Below are 25,309 nucleotides of genomic sequence, written 5' to 3'. Positions count from 1 at the left end.
ATGGACATTTAGTGTCTTACCATGTAATGTCTGCAGCATCACTTCTGATGTACAGCTCGGACTTTACCTACTAAGCACCAACCCACAGATTGTAATTGGTTGCTGTACTGTTACATTGAAGTTTTACATTTGTGTTCAACAACAATGTGCAATTTCAAAATTTCATAGTGTAGGGAACTGGATTCATTTTTTTTTTTTTGCAAAGTAGGGTAGGGGGTCTGTGAATCCTTATTTGCTTAAGCAGCTTGAGGACTCCCCAGAGCTACACACACACACACACACACACACACACACACACACACACACACACACACACACACACACACACACACACACACACAGATACTGCACAATACTGTCTATGCTGGAAAAGGCATCTAGGTGCCTGATGAAAACTTAAGAATATCAGCTTTCATATCCTCCATGCATAAAGCTAGTGAAAAATGTCGCTCTGTTTGTACTACGTCACCATGTCCAATAAAAATTATCCCTGGTTGAATTAGAATTCAAAATGCTGCACAAACCAACATGTCAGCATCAGTCTGTAAACCATCACTTCTTTGTGTTGGATTAATAATGCAAACAATAAAAGGAGGAACTAGCCACGAATGGAACCAAAGGAACTGTAGACAGCAACGTAAAACAAAATCCAAGCAATTTATCAGACAATTAAACATTAAGAACTGCACCTTTTTATACAACACAGTAAAGCGGGAAAATTAATTTATTAATTAGATAAACAATCACTCAACCCCTGGCATAACACAATCCTAAGGGACAAGCACATAAATAAATTCAACATTCACATATCAAAAATATATATAAATACAGTATAAATAAAATCATAAGATAGCTTTTATACATTTATCTAAAACAGATAAATGACATAGCATGTAATGAGGTGATACAATAATAATAATCTTCTTCTTTCGGCTTTATCCCGGTTAGGGGTCGCCACAGCGGATCACCGTGTCCGCACATTGATTGGCAGTGGAGTTTTACAGTGTCGAGTTGCCAGCCCGGCACCCAACCTTCCACAGAAGGCACACACATGCACACCTAGGGCCAATTTAGAGTGTCTAATCCACCTGCAGCATGTCTTTGGGATGTGGGAGGAAACCGGAGCACCTGGAGGAAACCCACGCGACCACAGGGAGGACATGCAGACTCCGCACATAAGGCACCCCAGCCAAGAATCGAACCAGAGAACCTCTTGCTGTGAGGCGGCAATGCTAACCACTGCACCACCGTGATACAATAATAATTAATAATAATACTAAAATATCTAATATATATTTTACAATGTCATATTGGATTAATAAGTAATGAAATAAATAGTAAATAGTAAATAACTCACCTGTTGATTCCAGAACAGCCTGATGAAAGAAGCAGGGAAGCAGCAATAATAAATCCTTATCCACCACCACAGTTTGATTGCCTCGCGCTCTTTGTCTTGTACTCTTGCTCTTGTTGTGCCAAAAAATAAAAAAAAAATGTTTTATAATTGTAAACTGTTTTTAACACAAAACTGTTTTCACAGCAGGAAAAAAAGGTCACAATACCAGGTAGGTCCAACGCCGAAAACCGACTGACTGATTCTCTCTCTTTTCCCAGGACATAAAGCCTGGGAAGAGAGCGACAACCAATCAGCAGCATTTGCCCAGCAAGCACGTCATGGCGTGCCTGCGGACCTCACAGTCCGAGCCCCTTCCATGTCTATGCAGTTTGTGTCTCAACCGCATAGACTTCTGGGGAGTTCTGTGCATCACAATGATGCCTTCTTTGCTCCTCCAGGCTGCAATGAAAACATTGCAGCAAGAGTTAAAAAAAAAAATTAAAACGCTGTTGCGATAGAACCACGCAATGCGCATGCGCGTAATTTCGAGTCGCGGACTCGAAATTTAAAGTATAAAAAACAGATTTCATTTTTTTTTTTTTTTACATAAAAAAAAAAATAAACTAAGTACTCAGCTGTCTAGCTGAGGGGGCTGCAGTCCGGCAGCCCGATGCCACTAGCCGCCCCTGCTATACATACTATCCCGACAGTACCACGTAGGTGGTAGCCCTGAACATGTATGTTGGGTACCAATGTGTGCAGACAGACAGGTATGTAATCTGTCCCTTGGTATCCACATATCCATAGGTATTGTGGGGTCCCTCGGTGTTTCACATAACACACTAGGGGCCTGCATGCATATCCACAGGGCTGGTGCACACCTATCATGACTGTCCATTATTGCCAGTCGTTATTGTGTATGAACATGTCTGACATATACCCCAGCAATTACACTCACTCATAATACTCTACAGTACGTGTCATAGGTGTGTGTGTGTGGCAGGGATGTCCTTGGCCACAGATTACTACATTGGCCGGTCTTGACGCAGACATACATATGTGGCCTATGATCTGAGAAGCAGCGGCACAATCTGTCGAAGGTTATAAATGTATTCATGTAGTATGCAGGCTTCACACCTATGTACTGATTGAGGTCACATGTACACAAATCTATTTGACACGCAGATACCTGATGTGTGCAATGCGCATACATACTGTTTGAAACATATGTCATACTGTAGTAAAAGCAAAACCCACAATGCAATGACCACCTCTGGCACACACACTCAATGACACTAGTGAAATACGCATTAACACGACACGCTATTTGATTTACTGGGAGCATCCTTTTCCAAAGCTCTATTTGTAGGATGCTGACATCATCACACTTGGCAAAGAGGTATTCACCACTCTTAATGTATTTCCACAGTCTCCAAAAAGGCCACTCCTCTCAAAGGCAGTCTCACACACACACACAGTCAGCATTTGCAGGATTCAAAACCCTATATGACTATGTTATGATACTGGAGAGAAATGCATTAAAACGGCAAACTATATGCATCACTGGGTGGCTTTTGTTTTCCTTGAATATTTGTAGGATGCTGACATCATCTCACTTGGCAAAGAGGTATTCACCACTCCTAATGCATTTCCACAGTCTCCAAAAAGGCCACTCTTCTCAAAGGCAATCTCACACACACACATGTTCACACTCAGCATTTGCAGGATTCAAGCCCCTACCTAACTATATTATGACACTGGAGAGATACACATTAATACGGCATGCTATATGTATTATTGGGTGGTTTCTCTTCTTGAATATTTGTAGGATGCTGACATCATCAGACTTTCCAAAGAGGGATGCACCTCTTTTAAAATGTGTTTCCACAGTCTCCAAAAAGGCCACTCCTCTCAAAGCCAATTTTACACACACACATACTCAGCAATTGTAGGATGCAAACCCCTACCTAACTATGTTATGATACTAGTAAGATATGCATTAACACGACGTGCTACATGCTTTACTATGTAGTTTTTATTCACATGCTATGTTTGTAGGTTGCTGACGTCATCAGACTGGACATGGTAATGTGTGTACACTTAGTGTTATGCAATCCCATGAATAAACCTTGTGGGTCAGCAGGTGTGAACATCCTAAACAGGAATACACAATTCATATCTGGTGTGATCTATCTGTGGACATATTACCATTCCTTCATATGACAATACATATTCATGCACGGATTGTAGGTTTTGTGGATACCACATGTGTCTGTGATGTTGTAAAGGGCTATTCAAAGTCTATGTGGGATCTGTGTTGCTCCTGTCAGTGATGTTTGACCTGGGTGGCTGCCTTGCAAGATATCTAGCAGGTTTGGTGAACATGATGTGCTCATTAACATACCACAGATGTTTGTGTTGTGTGTTTGTTAGTTTACAATATCTCTGTTCCTGACTGCAATCATGATGGACTCCATGGACTAGTATTTCGGACTTTGTAGGCTTATAGGAATATACTTCCCATGGTGTGTTGTGCACCAACACTTGTGGGGTGTGGCACATGTTGCTGTAACACATTCAACTGTGTAAGATCCTGTAGAAAGTGTGGGGCTCAACAGACTGTTTGGTTGCAGCGTCTGTTTGTCCTGTCATTCACTTAGGACACATATGGGGAAACAATGTTATCAATGTGATGGGATTCATTTGGCATTGAGAGGACCAGTTTACACATTCTACATGTGATATCTCCTGGTATGATGTTAGGGCCTTTTGTCACTGGGAGGTGGGTATGTATGTATGGGCCTGTCTGACAGGATGTTGACATTGTCAGTCAGTACAGTTGACCCTCACTCAGGACATATATGACTGTACATCGATATTTCTGACATAGCTGAAGGAGGTGTAATGTTTCTGTCTGTACTCCTTTGCAGATTATCTTTCCACAGCAACAACAAACCTGAACACTAAAACCCTGTCATACTCTTTTACACACTTGACACACTACTGATCCTTTGTGATCAGTCGACAGTGTATGTCATCATCATATCCTGACATGTCCAAAGATCAGTTTTGTGTGTACTCTCTAGTCCAGCTGGTGCATATTGGAATTCTGATGCATTGTTACAACTGCCTTATGTATATAGGTAAAACTGTCCTCCTACCAACAAACTCAGATATCTGTGAGAGGTGCAACTGTATAGACAGACAGGAGGCTGAGCTCTCCCAAGCCATGACTGGCACAGTCTATCGGGTGGTGAAGGTAACCACACACCACAAATACAGTCACACATGCACCTATGACAACAGCAAACCGTATACATTGACACACAATGACATACTTGGAGCATCTAAATATACTCTGCCTAAGCAGCTGAGACATCCAAAGCGGACACACAAACAACTGCTAACACACAGCCATACACACATATCATCACATAGTTCACAAAGTCATTTTGCCACACAGTCACTGCCCTTAGGCCTACACAACACACCTCATACACTTGTATTAGGTGAGTGTAATTGTCCGTCACACTGACATCCCACACACCAGGCTGAACAAGGTGAAGGTCACTTTGTGCTGTGTGTCGGGTGCCAGGATATGCCACATGACACATGCACTGTTGTCAGTCCACTGCAAGTACAAATATGGCTCCATCATTGACCATTCTGGTGTGTAGACCCTCAGACATTCCTCCCTGGACTACATGACAAGAGACATAGAGGGGCTCACTGATCATGTAGCCCAGGACAGTATGACCCTGATCTTGTGTAGCATCTTACCCTCACCAAGTACTATGTCACAGTATACAGATGACATGATCAGTTTTAACAGTTGCCTAACATATTGTTGTCAATCACAGGGGATCCAGTTTCTGTCAGCCTGAGATTACATGCTCAACATGCCATGTACATTCGCTATGGAGGCCATGTACCTGTCACCCCTAGGCTTTCACAGACTGCCTTAGGCTGTTGACAGACACATAGTGGCTGTTTGAAGCAAGGGTCAGAAGACATAACCACAGCCATAGATGTTACAGGGTACAGAAAACGGAGAGTGATGGTGCTCAACAACTGATGTCTAACCCTCAGAATGCATGCACTCAGGACTCACATCAATATGGAATCTGTCAATATATGTGCAGTAACAAACACCTGGTTCAGGCTCACAAAAGCACAGCATCACTAACAGGTTTTATGTCATACCATGGTTTTCAGACACAAGAATCAGACCAGACAATAACAATAGGGGGGGAATCCATATAAATCATTCATACACACACCTCCAGGTTGGTAGCAGTACACAAAGCATTGGGGAATGTACATGTGCAACTGAGAATGGGCAAAACTGCATTTCAGTTTGTAGACTGTTACAGACCACACTCCCAAACATGGGCACAACAGTCATTATTCCTGGGAATACTGGGGAATGTGAAGGTCTCACCAAACACCATTATATTGTGTGACTTCAAATACACAAACATTGACTGGGTATACTACTCAAGCAGTGACACCCTCACACAACAGTTGCTATGATTGTTACACTCAAATGTTAGGGCAGACATGGTCACCACACCCACAGGGTGTTAAACATGTGGTACCTGATCATCACCCACATGGGGACTCTATGTTCCACAACAGAGGTATACCTGTAATTGTTAAGGTCAGAACATACATTCATCTCACTAGACATACATATCCCATACACACACACACACATCCTATGTGATCTCAGTGACATACTTCTCATGAGCAAACGTCACACTTGTACAAACTGAGGTGGTATCCCTCAATGACCCTGGGACAGTGTTAATTACGGCTCAGACAACTTCATACTTTACAAGCACATTATATGGACAACTACTGGAATTCATGGATCATGCTATCCCCAGGGGACCTGTCAACTGGACCACGGCCATTATTGAGCTATATAGGGACAGGAGGAGGCTACTACATTATAGAGCACAATCACAATCTGGAAGGCATCTCTGATCAGTACTATGGTATAGCTATGATCAGTTGTTGATTCATCTAAGGCCCACTTCTAATGGACACTTGCAGCAGACACTACGGACAATCACAAGGCCTTATTTAGTTATGTCAGGGACCTGTGTGGGAACTCACAGGTATGCTGTGAGTTACTGCATAATTACAAATGATACAGTGAACCCACTGACATTGTGAACATCCTGGACAACAGGTTCAGTGGGAATGTTTCCCCACCATCCCCCCTGCAGTGCACATGTCCATCACAACAGGTTGTAGCCTCCCTGACATCACAGATGAACATGTGTGTGCTGCCCTCTCCATAGCAGACACCACAGCATCAGTGGGACCAGATAGTGTCCCAGACTGTGGTATACACGAGATTCATGACAAACTTCACACTCACATTATGTCACTGTTCAGTATCACAGTTACTACAGGATGTGTACCCATGGAATGGCGTACAGCTATGGTGTACCTGCTACACAGTGCTGGTGCCACAAGGGACCCTGGACATTATCACAATATATGCCTAACTATCCTGGTCTGCTATGCTATGGAGTGTATCATCATGGAACACATACACATAGACATTGTGAACCTACAGACACTGGATCCTACACACTTTGGTGTTGTTGTGGGCATATCTTGCCTCTTGCAGATGTTTGATGTCTGTAAACAGTTAACAGGTCCATAGACGTACACAGGGTTGTCCACACAGCATACCTGGAGGTTGCATACCACTTCTACACAATACCCCACTTGGCCTTTACACATTAGATCATCAGATTCAATATCTACACATATGTCACAAGATGGATTGCTAACTGGATCATGGATAGCACACACACGGTCAGTATTGCAGGTGCCATGTCTGACTATACACCAGTTACACATGGCATCCCACAGGGCTCAGTCCTGGGACCTCTCTTGTTCTGTATATATTTCTGATACATACTGGCTAACACAGGAGGAATATGGACGACCATGTTTGCAGATGACTGCAAACTGTGTGCCATATTCGACTCCACAGCTGGCACAAGCATCCTCATAAAGGGTCTCACAGAGATGGATAACTGGTGCCAGAGCCATGGCCTATAGCTACCTTACTTTAGATGCATAGTCATCATCTTTGGTTGTAACATTGTGCACACACATTACCACATAGGTGATGATACATCACGCACAGTGCATGTGGTTTGTGATTTGGGGACATGAATACTTAGTACTCTTGCCTTTGACATTCACATTGCCAATGTTGTTGGACACACATTCTATTTAGGCAACCTTATCCCATACAGTTTTACATCCAGATCAGGTGGGGTCATTGTGACCCTGTAGTTATCTGGCACATGCTTGGATACAATGGACCATTTCGTATGTACCTTACCCAACACCTGCAGCAACTGGAATGTAGACAGAGTTACATAACCAAGTGGATCTAGGGACTCACACAGATGGTATGCACAGTTTGGCTATGGTCACCCCAGCTCTCCTCAGTTGCTTATTGCCTACTTGGATTCAGTCTGTGCCTTTTGTTTGATGCCATGTCCATCACAGCATTGATGGACAGGCTCCACATGAGGATATCAAAGTCCCTTACAGCTACATGCTCCAGGGAAAGGTACATGAGCAATGATGCTAATAGGACATGCTGGAGGGGCATATTACCATCACAGAGGCTCCACTCACTCAGGAATGTGATCACAGTACCACATATGCACAGACCCACGCTGACCACCTACAGGTGACATCTTCACAGGTGGACGGGTGATCGTATGTTAGCCCTGGGATATGTTATGGGTCCTTGCTAGACAGAGGCAGAATGAAATGAACATATGTGAGATATCTTGTGTGACCTACTATTGACAGGCACAGTCTACTGATCTAGCATGATTGCAGAATACAAACACACTGTGGTTAGGCTTCTACATACCCTAGGGCAGATAGCCTAGTGTCAACCTCTGAACCTATGCTAATGTTCGGGATGCACATTGTTCAGTGATGGTACTGATTGCAGGTTTTGTTTCTTCTTTGCTTTACCACTTCCTATGAACAACCTAGGTTTCTGCATAACATATTTGATTGTGACAGGATTTCACTATTTTATATTGTGTCTGTTGTCATATCACTCTGTGCACATGGTGGATTGGTGAATAGTGTGAGGTTCCTGGGTTGATACTTGCAACTGAGGGATATGTGTGGCCCACTGCTGTAGTCAAACTTGGCCTAAGTGTGTGAGCATGCCCAGTTCAGACTTTCATTGTTTTGTTGCCTGACATTTGTCTCATAGTTTCAAGTGTGTGAGCATGCCCAGTGTGAGCTTGCAGTATGTTGCTGTCTGAGGTCCACTACGTTTGTGGATGTGTGTGAACATTACCAATATTAACATTTATACTATATGTGTGTTGAATATCAGGTTCTATTATTACTGCAGGCCTCACCTTTCTGTTTTAACTCGCCAGGGATTATGCTATGCATGCAAGGTTTCCATTAGATACTTAGCATTGACTTATTAACATTTTTTCATACAAGTTGTCCACTGACATACTGTCATGGTTTAGTGGTTCTGTACTCTAACTATAGTGCACTGTATCCGGGGTTCGAGGACTGTCACTGCGTCATATTTTCATACATGCCAGAACAGACTGCTTCAAGAAAAGTGAAGCAAATATGAACTTGTTAATCTGCTTTTGATGAACTATAGCCACATTTGACCAGACTTGCTCAATGTTGCCCAACATTGCTGGACAGTGCACAATATTGATGAACATTGTCTGTAGTTGTGCTACATAGTGTGTGCAATTTTGTTTACATATACTAAATAGTGGTGAGAGCTGTTTAGCAGTGCTTTATATTGCTTAACACATAGCAATCATGCCTCAGGTGGTGCTGCAGGGCTGCCTATGTCAGATGCACATTTTACACTCCCTATACATGTTTGTTAACAGGTAGTGTCAAGTTAGGCATTGCTTTTACTATATGTGCGAGTCGGAGAGAGGTATTATTTCCAAGGTTCCTACTGAGCTAGTGTATATACTATGCGTTGCCTCTTTGCCAAGGCCAAAGCATACTGGGCACACCTCCTTCTGCCTACTGGGGCAGGCTCAGGCTGTTCCTCCTCCGAGTCACGCTCTGCCTGTGATGGCCTTGGCAATGGTGGGGGGCTGTTGTGCCCGGCCCTATGCTGCTCCTGCTGCAGCTGTTTTCACAGGATCATATTGTGTAGCATAGCATATACCATGACTATTTGGGTACCTGTAGTTGGTGAGTACTGCAAGGCTCCACCAGATGTGTCCAGGCACCGGAACCGTGACTTGAGCAGCCCAAACACACGCTTGATTACATTTCGTGTTTGTGCGTGTGCCTCATTATGATGTTCATGGTCAGGTGTGTGTGCATTTCTGATGGGTGTTATCAGCCACGGCTCGAGTGCATATCCAGCATCCCCCACTAGGTGACCATGAGGGATGTCCCCACTGGCAAATGTCTGGTACAGCTGTGTCAGATGCCAGATATGGGAGTCATGGTAGCTTCCAAGACAGCCAGCACACACATTCGTTATTATGCCCTGGGCATCACACACGACCTGGCAGTTGATGGAGGGGTAACCCTTGTGGTTATAGTTGACCCTACCCACTCACCAGCTGGTGCTTTGATGCGAATGTGCATGCAGTCTATTGCACCCACTCCCTCAGGGTATTCCACTATTTGCTGGAAGAGACGCATATTGCTGGCCAATACCTCACGGGAATTGGGGAAATATACATGATCACCGACATGTGCTGCCATGGCATTCAGGAACTGGTGCAGTACCCTAGGTGCTGATGCCTGTGAAATCCCCATCATATTGCCAGTTGGTCTCTGGAAGGTACCTGTTGCTAATATTCTTAGGCCAACACATACCTTGGTTTCCACTGGGAAGGGTTCCCCTCTGTTGGTTCTGTGTGTGAGGCGTGGCCTGCACAGCCCAACAATTTGCTGCATGAGGTCTCTATCCACTCTATAGTGCTCCACTATCTCCAGCTAATGTGACCCTTGGTAGGTAACCCTAGGCCTGTACACTCTTCTCCGTCTCCTCACTGTGGGTTGCTCAACAGCATTTACATTGTCACCACCCTCAGCATGTTGCATATGTCATCTTATGACAGCAATGGCAGCCCCTAACATTTCTTTGTCTCAGTAAAGCTTTTTCAGTTTTCACTTTTATTAGCTTACTGCAGTGTTGCAGTGTGTCTGGGACATATATACTGGAATGTTTTTTGCTGAGTTTTTAGTGCTAGGCTGGGCTAGTGTAATGCCTGTGTAATTGGCTGATTCTGATTGTTTTCACCTGCTAGCTCTGCTAGTACTCCCTGGTTAACTTCCTACTATTTGTTGTGCTTCCTTTTCCCTTTCTGTTTCCTCAGGGAGCAGCGCCATGCAAATAAGCGCAAACATACGCATACCAGCTCACACGTGCGCACACATGCTTACACGGACTAAAACTTGCTTATTCCTGTTAAAACGCGTGCACACTGGTGCAAATGCACTTACAACTGTTTACACAGCCTTACATATTCTTACTCAAGCCTACACACACCACACACACTTACAATCACGCATACTGTCTTACTCGGGTTTACTGGCATGCATGCTCAGTAAGAAACTTTAGTGTTATCCACAGCATACACCTTCGATTTCTTGACTTTACCTGGCCTACCTATTGACACACCTCTTTCACTATTATGTAAATGTTAGCTGACACATGTCACTCTGCTCCAATGAGCTGCACTCCTTTCATACATATCCCCCTCGTGATGCCACCTATCTTCTACTCTGTTACTCCCCTTATCCTACTCCTACACTCCACTGACTGTGCTCATTTGCTATGTAAACTTGCGATTCACTATCATAACTCTCATTTGCATAGGATTGCCTACTAATGCTTAGTTACATCTCTTAGACTGTGCTTCCCCCCTTAGCAACCTCTACTCGGTGGCCATGTTGTCTTCAGACTGCCATTCCCTTGCATTGTAAATTCATTTTAGCTATGAAATCCACATTTGTGAATCTTAATTATTAATTTTATGCTTTTTGGGGCGCAGCGCGTTTGCACGGCGCTGCGCTACTGTTAAACCCCGGAAATCGGGATTAAAAAAAAAAGTTATTTTATTTTTAATTTGCATCACTTCTGATTGCCAATGGCCATATTTTTGGCCATTGGCATGCTTCCTCCTGTGAATGCATGATTTTTTTCCAGCTGACACGGCTCTGTTTTGCTATTTGCAGAATCGTACTCAGTTATCAACTGAGTACATTTCTGCAAATAGCACTACTCCTACTCGAACAGGTTCGGGTTTCCTGGATCGCAAATTTACCTCATTTGCATGGCTTTCGCCTGCAATTGAGGTAATTTGCATGTCCTAGCCCTGTCCATGTAGGACTAGTTTAGAGAGCTCAGTTGCATGCCCCTGCCGGGTGTTCCTGGATCGCTCGGCGGACATGTTGACTTGCTGGAGTCTTACTCTACTCTTAGATTCCGTGCAAGCCTTCATGAATCTGGCCCATAATCTTAGATATTTAAAGTACAATGATACAAAATGCACTATAGAGTGTATGACTGAGATTATAGCACAGATATGAGAAGAATGAACACAATACAAAGAGAAGACAGAGCTGCATTGGTGCAAACAATAGTCATAAATGGTTGTCTAATCACTCATTGCATTAAATATGTAAGCCACATGTACAAAAAGTGAGAGTGTACAAGTGTATATGTCTTTTTGATACTGTGTAAGAAATGGGACTTGCTTGTATGTATATAATTTGCTTTCCTACTGCAAAGCTGTTTCTCAGGCAAAGAGAGATAAGACTCATAGTGTGTTTTGTATGTTCACTGATATGATAGTTCAAATCCAGAGTTGTGTAAAAATCTGCAAGGCATGTTAAAATGTATTTTGTGATGTTGCTTACGTTTTTTATTTTTATTTTTTTTAATATTAATATTTGTGTGGAGCTTGGTTTAGTGCAAATGCAGTGAAACAGATAAATACTTCAAAATTAATGGAAGTTGTTTCTATGATATGGACAGTATACGTTAGAGCTGTGAATGAATTGTGTGTCTAGCTTACCTGGCAACCATGATGAAACACACTGCACATAGAATATGCAGATCATAGTTTAAGTCCTACAGTTTAAGTAATCAACACTGTTTACAATAATAATGTATGTTAAGCTGTGCCTGCCTTATTTCTGTGTTGCTCACTTCTGTGCAAATACAGTGTAATGCCATAGACAATAAGCAGACCTTGTAAATTTCAGAAAAGATGCATTGCTGCATCTTCTGCTTTCTATCATGCAAACACAGTAAGTAGCACTGCATGGTGGTCAGCATGCTTCTCCAGCACCTGCAAACAATAAGCACACATTGCCATTTTCTAAAAGAATACATTGTAACGTGTGGTTTTCAGTCTTGTAAATATATTAACTTGGAAATGAAAAAATACTTCACAAACTGAATAAACATAAAAAAGCAACCGATGTAAAAACACCACAAACTGTATTTATTAAGCGATTTTCATCCAGCACAGTGGCTGGATTTCTTCAGATAAAAGAATCAACTGTATCTTACTGAAATTGGTACACCTTGTTTGCTGCAGCATAGACTAGATCCAGGCCTGCTGAATCTAGCTTTGTTTATATGCTTGTTGTTTGTTTGCTTGTTATTTCCATGGAACGCTAATTCCACCTAATACGCGGCTTCTCAGCGCTTCTGTGGATCACTAGTGATATCTGCATTGCTTACTGTACTTATTTCCTTGTTTCACTTGAAAGAAAGTTACTGTTTGTCATTTTTGCATTTAAGTTACCTGTAACACATTGCACTTAAGTTACCTGGCACTTGCTCACTAAAGCAATTATATAAATCAGCACTAAAAATTAAAAGCACTACACCCTCACTCCCCACTGGCCCTTGTTTTCAATTATTAAGGAATTCCCAATATTATTCTAGCATGTCCAAAGGTCAGTTGTCAATCTCCTCTCCGGTCCAGCTGGTGAATCTGGGAATCTTGAGGCAATGTTACAACTGCCTCATGTACACAGACAACCCTCTCCTCCTCCCAACAAATTCCAACACATGTGAGAGATGCAACCATATAGCCAAACTGGAGGCTAAGCTCTCTCAACTCAGTACTGGCATAACCAGTCAGGAGGAGAAGGAAACCACACTCACTACAATTCCAGTCTCACATAGACCTACCACGACAGCAAACCAAACACATAATCACACAAAAACATACTCAGAGGCTCTAAATAAAGATATGCCTAAGCAGCAGACACCTCCAAAGCAGACACCCAAGCAACCGCTACCCCAAAACAAAACACGTGCAACACATATCTCACAAAGCCAGTGTGCCGAACAGTCACAGCCCTTAAGACTAAATAACACACCTGATACACTTGTAATAGGTGACTCTATCATCAGGCACACTGACGTCCCGCTCACCAGGCTGAACAAGGAGAGGGTCATGGTGAGCAGCCTGTCAGGCGCTAGGATCCGCCACATAACACAAGCACTCAGGTCACTCCAAGGCAAGTACAAATATGACTCAGTCATTGTCCATGCTGGTGTGAATGACCTGAGATGTACTTCCCTGGACTACATGAAAAGAGACATAAAGGAGCTCTCTGAGCATGTAGCCCAGGCCGGTATGACCCTGACCTTGAGTAGCATCTTACCCTCACCAAGAATGATGCCACAATATGAAGACAAGATGATCAATTTCAACAATTGGCTTAAGTACTGGTGTCATTCAAAGGGGATCCAATGCCTGTCACCTTGGGATGATATGCTCGACAAGCCACGATGCTTCGCTATGGACGGCTTGCACCTGTCACCCCTGGGCTTTCGGATATTGGCAAAGGCTCTTGCTACCCCCATAGTGCCTTTTTTAGGCAAGGCTCAAAAGACAAACCCACCTCCATAGGTATCACAAGGGATAAGAAACTAAGAGTAATGCTACTCAAAGCCAGAAGTCTAAACCTTAAGATGCATGCACTCGAAACTCTCCTTAGCATGGAGAACATCGATATCTGTGCAGTAACAGAAACCTGGTTCAGGGCTCCCGAGAGCACCCCAGCACTACCAGGTTATACCTCATACCATGCTTTTCGGCCCCAAAACTTGGACCGAACCACAAAAGGAGGGGGAGTATCAATATTCATCAAACATACCCACACCTACAGGTTGGTGGCAAAGCACGAAGCATCAGACTATCCATGTGCAACTAACAGTGGGTAAAACTGCCTTCCAGTTTATAGCCTGCTGCAGACCACCCTCCCAAACCCAGGAACCCCACTCAGCCTCCCTGAGAACACTGGAAAATATGAAGGTCTCTCCAAACACCATTATATTGGGCGACTTCAACTACCAAAACATAGACTGGGAGCATTACTCTAGCTCCAACACCCTAGCCCAAAGGTTCCCAGAATTTATAAACTCAAATGCTATGGAACAACTTGTTACCACTCCCACAAGAGGGGAAAACATACTGGACCTGATCATCACCAACATGGGGACTCTATATTCCAGAACAGAAGCGTATCCCTCACTGGTAAGATCAGACCATAAACTAATCTCACTGGATATTCACATCCCGACCCCACCCCCTGCCCAGAAAACCACAGTGAAAAACTTCTCTAAAGCAAATTTCACACTCCTCAAAACTGAGGTGGAATCCTTCAAAGCCCCCGGGCCTGTGGAAAATACCGCCCAGACCGCAGAATCCTTTATAAACGCATTCTATGAACACCTTCAGGAATGCATGGATCATGCAATCCCAAATAAAACCAAGACCCAGTCCTCCAAAGGCAGACGTCCTGTCTGGTGGACCCAAGCCATAAACAAACTATACAATAGAAGGAGGAAGCTACTAAATGATAGAGCAAAATCTCAAAAAGGGAAGGCATCACTGATCAGTATTAGCAAAAAACTATGAGCACTCATAAAATTGTCTAAGGCCAGCTTCGAGAGACAAATTGCACAGGACACTAAGGATAATCACAAGGCTTTCTTTAGTTATGTTATGAACCTGGGTGGTAATTCCCAGATATGCTCAGAGTTAGTTCAAAATGACAAAAAATACACTGAACCCACAGACATTGCCAACATCCTAGCTGACAGGTTCAGCGCAAACTCCCCCCCCCTCCACACCAAAAGGGCAAATATCTATCCCAGCAGAGTGCTGCCCCCCCTGACATCTCAGATGCTCAAGTAAGAGCCGCCCTCTCCAAAGCAAAAAACACAGCATCAATGGGACCAGACGGTGTCCCGGGCTGCGTCCTACATGAACTCCAAGAAGAGCTAAACCCAAACATAAAACTACTGTTCAATCTCAGCCTTACTACAGGATATGTGCCCAAAGAGTGGCGTACAGCAACAGTGGTCCCTCTCCATAAAGGTGGTGCCTCAACGGATCCTGGAAACTATCACCCCATAAGCCTGACTAGCTTGGTCTGCAAAGCTATGGAAAGGATCATCATGGACCTCATAAATAAAGATATTGGGGATCTACAGACACTGGATCCTACCCAGTTCAGCTTTGTTAAGGGCAGATCCTGCCTCTTAAACCTTGTTGATTTCTTTGAAACAGTCACCAAGGCGATTGACGAGGGGAAGGTGGTCCACACAGCCTACCTGGACCTCGCAAAAGCCTTCGATACAATACCCCACTCGGGCATTATAGATAAGCTCACCAGCTTAAATATAAACCCCCATGTCACTAGTTGGATTGTAAACTAGCTCAAGAACAGAACCCACATGGTTAAAATTGCTGGAGCCATGTCAGATTCCAAACCAGTTACAAGTGGTGTCTCACAAGGCTCAGTCCTGGGACCTCTCTTGTTCGGTATATATTTCTCGGAGGTACAGGCCAACACAGAAGGACTGTGGCTGACCAAGTTCACAGATGACTGCAAACTGGGCGCCATAATCGACTCTCCAGCCGACACAAGCATCCTGCAAAAGGGCCTCATAGAAACAGACAACTGGTGCCAGAGCCATGGCCTCAAGCTAAATGCCAAAATGTGTATAGTCATCCCCTTTGGCAAAAACAAAGTGCCCACAAATTACCACATAGGTGGTAATCCATTAAGTACAGAAGAAGTAATTAGGGACCTGGGGACCCAAGTTGATAGCAATCTCTCATTTGACAACCACGTGGCCAAAGTGGTTAGAAAAATATTTTATATAGCCCACCTAATCATGAAGGGATTCACATCTAGATCAGGGGAGGTCATCGTGCCTCTTTACTCATCCCTCATCAGGCCCATAATTGAGTACAATTCCCCTTTTGGGATGTACCTTACCAGACACCTGCAGCAACTGGAAAGACCCCAAAAGTACCTCACCAAGAGGATCAAAGGGCTCAGACAGATGCCATATGCTGCCCGGTTAAAGAAACTCCAGCTCTACTCAGTGGCATACCGCCTGTTCAGAGGTGATCTGTTCCTGACGCATAAAGCCATGTCCAACCCAGAATTAATGGACATGCTGCACCTCAGAAAATCCAAATCAAATTGAGCTACGTGCTCGAGAGATTTGAACCTCAGCACTGAAATAAATAGGACATGCTGGAGGGACAGATTCATAACCCAGAGGCTCCCTTCACTCTGGAATAAAATCCCAGTCCAGGTTAGGCAGAGTCCCTCATTGACTCTCTTCAAGAGGAATCTTGATGAGTGGATGGGGATCGTAGGTTTACCCCGGGTATCATTTCTGTGTCACTGTTAGACAGAGGCACAGTATACTAACCTCGAAAAAGGGCATAGCAAAATAAATTTAAAATGGGTGGCGAAAGCCAAACACATTCTGGCTAGGCTTATAAATGCCCTAGGGCAGATAGCCTAGAATGAACCTATGAACCTATAGACACTCTTAAATGTTTCAACAATCCAGTCATGTGACCAATGCCTCAATTAAACCTCTTAACAATGTTCAATTAACACATCACTTGATAAAAGTTCTATCATAGTTAAAAATACAGAGTTAAAAGCCCTGTAAATTTATTTATACCTGATGTATTAAAAATAAAAAAATATAAAGCATGTTAAAATAAAACCATGGTTAATATACAACCATTGTAAATAAATAAATGTTTTAGGTGTGGCACTAACCCTTAAATTCATCACTTGATTTAGGTAAATTATCTTGAAGTACTTTTTAATTTTAAGTATGGGAGAATAGTGCATATTTCATTTATTACTGGGAACTGACTAGCATTTAATCGAAGTTGCCATAACAACTCTAGTTGTTCTAAAAGTAGTGACGCTGGTCCTTCATGTACATTTACACTAATTTTGTCTATAACCTTAAACTTGAATTTATGGTTAGGTGAATTTTCTATGTGCCTAGCTAGTGCGCTCTCTGTTTTCTCCCTCCTAGTAGCATACAGGTGTTCATAGATTCTTTCTTTTAACTTTCTGTCTGTTTTCCCTATATAGAAAACAGGACAGAGAACGCATTGAGCTAAGTATACCAACATTTTAGTGTTACAGTTGTACCTACCTGTGATGGAATACCTGTGGTTACCTATAGAAAAATGATATCCAGTTGCAATGGAGTCACAGTAGTTACAGCTTTCACATTTGAACATCCCTGGGGTCCTTGCAACCTTCACTATAGGGGTTTCTATTAAGATTTTCAAGTTTTTACCCTTCCTGTAAGTAAAAAAACTAACCACACAGAACTTAATAGTTGATTTGGTGCACCTGGCTGGGAGAGGTGAGCAAAGCTTAGTTACTAACTTGAAAACTTTAGACTACAAATTATTGAAGCACAAAAAGCTCCAGCTAGAAATAGCATATTTCACAGAAAATGTAAAGATGAATATAGTTCCAAAAGGTCTGAGGTCCTGGCAGTATCCGACAGGACTGGTGTCAGGATCGCAATTTCATAAAGACCTGCTGCACTTGTTTGACAAGCAAGGGAAAGAATTAATGGAGCTTATTTGTAAACATTATCAAGTTCAAGTCGACGAACTATCTAAGGAAGTGGAACAGCTAAGCAGGGATATACTAAGTCATCATGATTTTGCACGCTATAACTATGATTACCAACATATTTTCAACAGTATCAATCAACAGATTGAAAAACTTAAATTAAACAAAATTAAAAAACTGGAAAGGGATTGTGTAGATTATAGCAATGGTACAGCCTACCCTTGTCCCCCCCCATCACAGCTGTGGAATGCAACTGGCCAACACAATCAGGCGTGCACTAACAACAACAGTTTAAATGATGGGTGAAACCAGGAAACAATGTTATCTAACTCAAAAGTTCAGCCAGAAGTAAGGGAAGTCAGTAATGAGAGAAATGCTCCAAATAGAAACGAACAAACACATAATGACATTAACTTTACCCAAGGGAATCTCTCATATTCAGAAGTGGTGCAAACAAACCATCAAAATTTTCATCAGGCCAAGAACAGACCACAGAAAAAAAACATTAGTGAACCAACAGAATCCTTACAACATGAAGGGGGAAGGCGAAAATAAAAAGGTAGACAAGCCTACTTTTTGTGACATTGTAGTAAATACAAGTGGAGACTTTAAAATCTATAATTTCTCCGATGTCAACATTGAAACAGGACAGTTGAACTGTTTTCTAAAGGTCTTACTTATGTGCCTTATTGTCGGTTTGACTTAGCCAAAACACTACTTGATTTTAAAGTTTATATAAGGAAACTTAATTTGGCAATTATATTTAACAGTGGTAACTGTAACTACAGGGAACTACATGTTTCAAGTACATACAATCCACCTATGCATCCAGCCTTACGTGTATTTGACCAAGTATGTGAACTTGACATAAGAGCATTATTAGGTACTAGAATGAAAACACAAAGTAACTTTAGTAAAACAGAATAGGACTTGCTAAATGACTTGAGGAGGGAACCCATTAGAATGATGAAGTCAGGCAAGGGGGGAGGACTGGTCCTTATGAATAATGAAGACTACAAGGCTAGGATGAACAAAGTGTAACATACTAGCACATATAAACAAGTCAGTAAGAATGAATTATACACTGCCTACTGCAGGATAAACACTTACTTAAATCACTTGTTTTTGGAAGCACACATAGATATGAGTACTTTAAACTATTTAACAATGGCATACCCTAAGATACCTAAAATGTTTGGTGTGACAAAAATACATAAGGACATACAAGACCCCCCTATGTGAGCTTTGGTAGATGCACCTCAGTCTATAACTTATGCTAGCGCAAAACTTGTTGACTCCATCCTTAAAAAATATGTGAAACAAGAACCACAAATTAGCCATGATTCTTGGTCCTTCCTAGAAGAGATTAATAAAATCAAATTCACTCAAGAGAACAACTTCCTAACAGTAGACGTTTGTGACCTTTACAGTTCAATCCCACATGAGGAGGGGATAGAATTTGTTCTGTCTAGGATGCGTAGATTTGCAGCATCAGATAATGAACTTAAAATAGTTGAAGAACTTTTGGGTATTATTTTATCCAACAACTACATTATGTTTAATGACACAATTTATTTACAACTAGTAGGGGTAGCAATGGGCTCACCATGTGGTGCGACTTTTGCCGACATGGTGATGGCTCATTGGGAGCACATTTATTCAACAACCCCAGTATAATGAACTTGATAGAGCATTATACACGCTTCTTGGACAATATTTTTATAGTGCTAAGAGGTGATGAAGCTTCAGCTACTATAATTTTACAAGCAATGAACAATAGTACCAATTTCTTAAAATTTACATCAAATTTCAGTAAGGAAACTATAGCATGCTTAGACATACTGTTGAAAAAAGCTGTTGCACTAAATGCGTATACAGCATCTATATATCGAAAATCAACTTACTGTAATGCATTTTTGCATTACAAAAGTGCACACCCATTCAGTATAAAAAAAATCAGTTGCAAAAGGGCAGCTCGTAAGAGCAGCCAGAATGGTGACAACAAATGAAATTTTTTGTACTGAATGCCAGAACTTAACTGAAATGTTCTTGCAAAGAGGTTACCACACAGGTTTTGTTAATGAAGTGGTAATAGAAGTGTCACATAAACATCAGACAGGTTTTTATAAACCAATACTTTGTCTATGTGGAACTAGCACCACAAATACAGAAAAGGATGTAATTATGGAGTAGAAGGTAATAACATCTACCACCCATACAAAAATATTTTCAAGCGAAGGTGGTCAATACAATAGTAGTTTCACTGTAACTTTTAGTACTGACACTGTTAAAATTAAGAAAATTATCAACAAAAATTGGAACCTGTTAAAAAATGAGATTGAATTAGTTAATAAGATAGGCCACAGACCTATTGTTACTTACAGGAAGGGTAAAAACTTGAAAAACTTAATAGAAACCCCTATAGTGAAGGTTGCAAGGACCTCGGGGATGTTCAAATGTGAAAGCTGTAACTACTGTGGATCCATTGCAACTGGACAGCTTTTTTCTATAGGTAACCACAAGTATTCTATAACAGGTAGGTACAACTGTAACACTAAAATGGTGGTATACCTAGCTCAGTACGTTCTCTGTCCTGTTTTCTATATAGGAAAAACAGATAGAAAGTTAAAAGAAAGAATCTATGAACACCTGTACACTATTAGGAGGGGGAAAACAGAGAACGCACTAACAAGGCACATAGAAAATTCACCTAACCATAAATTCAAGTTTAAGGTTATAGACCAGATTAGTGTAAATGTACATGAAGGACCTGCGTCACTACTTTTAGAATGACTTGAGTTGTTATGGCAACTTTGATTTAATGCTAATCAGTTTTATATTTTTATTTTAATACATCAGGTATAAATACATTTACTGTTGACTGAGCAGTGAAGGATGAAGGTTTTTTTATTTAGGTGGAGAATGTATTATATTGTTCTTTAGTTAGGGCTTTTAACAATGTATTTTTAACCATGGTAGAACTTTTGTGTTAATTGAACATTGTTAAGAGGTTTAATTGAGGCATTGGTCACATGACTGGATTGTTGAAACATTTAAGAGTGTCTATGAAGTTGATTCTTTTATCTGAAGAAGTCCAGCCACTGTGCTGGATGAAAAGCGCTTAATAAATACAGTTTGTGGTGTTTTTACATCGGTTGCTTTTTTATGTTTACTCAGTGTAAATACATTAAGCAACATTGCACTGCAGTCAGCAGTGACACACGGTAATGATTATAAAAATTACACCTACAGAGTAGTTCTCCATGTGGCAGCAACTATAAGATAATGGCCATGATACAGGTCATCCAGGGTTTTAATCCAGCAAGCAATGCATTTTATAAATGCTGGTCCAATGTAATTTAGATAAAAAATAACAATATAAAAATAATTATATATAAAAATAAATATACATAGTAGGTGGATTGGGCATACACATTATATCATATATATTATATGTCTTACTGTGGGTATCAGTACAATTATAGTTATACAATTAAAATCTCATTTTCGAAACTTTCATGTCACATACATACATAGTTAACCATTCAACTCTTCAATGTGAATATAGAACTAATTATCCTGTCTGACAAACAAGTCCTAACTGGCAATGAGCACTCTGGGCAGTAATGAGTGAAAAAATACACCCGCTGTCCATCCTTCCCTATGGCAACTGGTATAAGTTCATGGCCACAATGTAGGTGATCTAGGGTTCTAATCTAGCACATTTCAAACTTTATTAATGTTGATCCACTTAATTTTTAAAAATTAAGTAAATGCTTGCCAAAAATACTTCAGTGATAGTCATATACTCATGAATGCGTAAACCAGGACCTTGTCAGGTCACACACATAAGTGGTTAGCCACTCACTCTTTAATGTGTTTATATAACTAATGAGTATGGCTGCCAAGCACTTTTGCTGTGGATAGGAGGAAAAGGCAACTGTGTGGAAGATTATGCATTGTCTGTTTTACACAGGTTTGAATCCCACATTCGATAAATTACTTTTATCAGTGTGTAAAGATACATAAAAATATGTTCAGGTCATACAGTTAATACCCCCCAATACGTGTCTGAACAGTTAAGTCATTTAACAGGTACAGAAGCATGCAACCCATAAACTAATATCAACTGTCACATTACCCTTCCTATTTCATGCATTGCCATCCACTCTGACAGTGCTGCTCTCCACTTAACATCATGCAAACACAGTTGACTTAATTGTTAAGATTTGAACTCTTGCCATAAAATGCAATATCACAAACTGGCAGGAAAAATATTTTACCTTTTGCTGTTTGACCTTGCAGGCATGGCAGGAGCTAGAAGGGAAGGTGTACAATTTAGGGGTCAAAGTAGAAGAGTCCAAAACATTCATTGGCTTCCTTGTAAACTGCCACAACTGAGGGCTTTTGCTGGGAGGCTATATCAGGTCTCAATATATATTAGAGACTTGAAATAGTCTTGCAGAGGCTGTCTCCAGTGCGACTGACATTCCACACGCTAGACAGCAATGTAGGCACCATTATAATGACCTGAAAAGGCACAAGCAGGCACAAACCAACCAGTGGCTGGATGAGTTTAGGACTGCTGACATCCCACAATTGTGTAAGTATACAGATAAAGATACTTCTAAATTTTATACAAGACTGGAGAAAGACAAGACTGGTATGCATAATGCTCTTCTCTTTTTCTCTCCTGTTTATAACTGCCCAGGAGATAACAATGAACAGGGAAGCCCATGCTGAACATTTAGAAAGATGAAGAAAATCAATGGATATGTATGCAGCACAAATTATTATATTATTAAAAGTAGTGCTCTTCTATACGTCAGTAGCAAATTATGCATGTATATCTTAACTATAAATGTAAGCATGCATGCATCAGTATGAAGCTCAAGGGGATTTTAGGAGTCAATTGCAATAGTGTATGCAGATGCTGTGGATTCAAATCAAACAGGCATCAAATACTCATAGAATAATTAAAAAAATACTGAATATTAATTTTTAAAAAATTGGCATAAATGCCATGCTGTTAATTTCTGTATTATTTGTAAAAGCATATATGTAATATATGAATATTGCAAGATTTGCTTGGAATGATTATCAGTCCTAGTTTGTAGTTTTTAAAAAGTATAGTTAATGTAAAAGTAAAATTATTTTTATATTGTAGTAATGTATTGTATGTGACATATGATGGTTCAAATTATGTTTTTTTTTTTTCTCTTACACTACCCTTTCTCTCTCTTTTTTTATTTTTATATTTGAGGTCACAACATTCTGATGTCATTAATTTCTGACAACTGAAAAAATGATTTGCAGCACATGGAGGTAGGCCAACCAGTGAGGCTTAACCTACAACCTCTCCAACGGCTGTTGCACCGATGCTCAGCACATTTATTTTATTTATTTATTTATTTATTTTACATTTGTTGACCGGGATAGTCCGACTGGATGCATGTTCATTTTCAGCGGAGGCCCGGGGAGAAAAGCTCCAAGGGTAAGCAGATACAGCATTACATAATACCAGCATTACATATTACAAACAGATTATTTACAGAGGTTACATAAGTAAGCAAGTTAAACAAGTTCCTCAGGTTACAGTTAATCCTGAGCGCAAGTCAGGATTAAATTAAATTACACAGTAAACTGGTTAACAGATTTTTACACATTCTAGGGAGAGTTAGCCAGGCTTGATACATTGACATAGCCAGTTAAGTCACAAATGTTGTTTGAGTCTAGTTTGAAATTGACCTAAGGTGGGAAGTAAGGTAATATCACCTGGAAGAGAGCTCCAGGATCTACTTACAGAGTTTGCAAAGAGAGAATCACTGTCTGTGTTATTAATTTTGCTAGTCTGAATTAGTAGTTTGTTAGAGGATTGAAGCGGTCTAGGATTGTTATAGGGGGTGATAATATTTTTAAGTGCAGGAGTATTGTCCAGATTATAGAGGATTTTATAGGCCATAATCAGTTGGTTATACTGGATTAGGCTGGGTAGTTCAAGCCACCCAAGCTGATTTAGATTGATGCAATGATGTGTCCTAAAAGGCAGCCCAGTGGCAAACCTGACAATGTGGTTGTAGCAAATTGAGAGTTTGTTAAGGACAGTCTTGTTTAAATTCGAGAGTAGAGGGGATGCATACAGAAGGGTTAAAAGAAGGTGAGAGCGAGCTATGGCAATTTTAGCTGGAGGGGTTAGGAAGGCTTTTATTCTGTAAAGTGACTCTAGTTTTTTATTGATGGTTTTGATAGTTTGGTTAACATGTAGGTCAAATTTTAGATTATTGTCTATGATGACACCTAATAGTTTTGTAGAGGGGTCAGGGGAGATTATTATGCCATCATTTGATTTTATGGTAAAGGTGAAAGTGGTAGACCTACATGTTGGTGAAAATAACAGCGTTTTAGTTTTTCTGGGATTTAGGATCAGACTATGTTCAGAAAGCCAGTTTTCTATTGTATTAAAAGTGGTCTGGGTAGCTGACCATAACTCTACTGGTGATGTGGCTGAGCAAATCAGAGTAGAGTCATCAGCATATTCGATAAAGCTGACTTTTGGGATGACAGTATAAAGGTTGTTAATGAAGATGGAGAACAGCAAGGGCCCTAGTATAGAGCCTTGTGGAACTCCAAGGGTATTAAGTAGAAGGTTAGAGAGTTTGTTCTGCCAGAGGATAGGCTGCTGTCAACCATTCAGGTAGGATTGAAACCATTGAAGGGCTGCAGTATCTAGACAGAATGTTTGCAGGGTGTGGATTAAAAGTTGGTGATCAACCATATCAAATGCCTTGGAAAGATCCAAGAAGAGGGCTGAGGATATATAATTATTGTTGCAATTATGGCTTATGGTGTTGCTAAAGGCTAGGAGGGCTGAAGTAGTGATGTGATGAGGACAGAAGCCATGCTGAGTGTCTGCCATAAGGTGATTCTGGATTAGATGGCGCATGAGTTGTCTATGAATACATTTTTCCATAATCTTTGCAAGTGGAGAGAGTATAGCTATTGGCCTAT

Source organism: Protopterus annectens, chromosome 8.part0 (genome assembly GCF_019279795.1).
Source record: "Protopterus annectens isolate FY-2018-M chromosome 8.part0, PAN1.0, whole genome shotgun sequence".
NCBI classification, from domain to species: Eukaryota; Metazoa; Chordata; order Ceratodontiformes; family Protopteridae; genus Protopterus; species Protopterus annectens.
Note: the sequence above shows the minus strand (reverse complement) of the source record.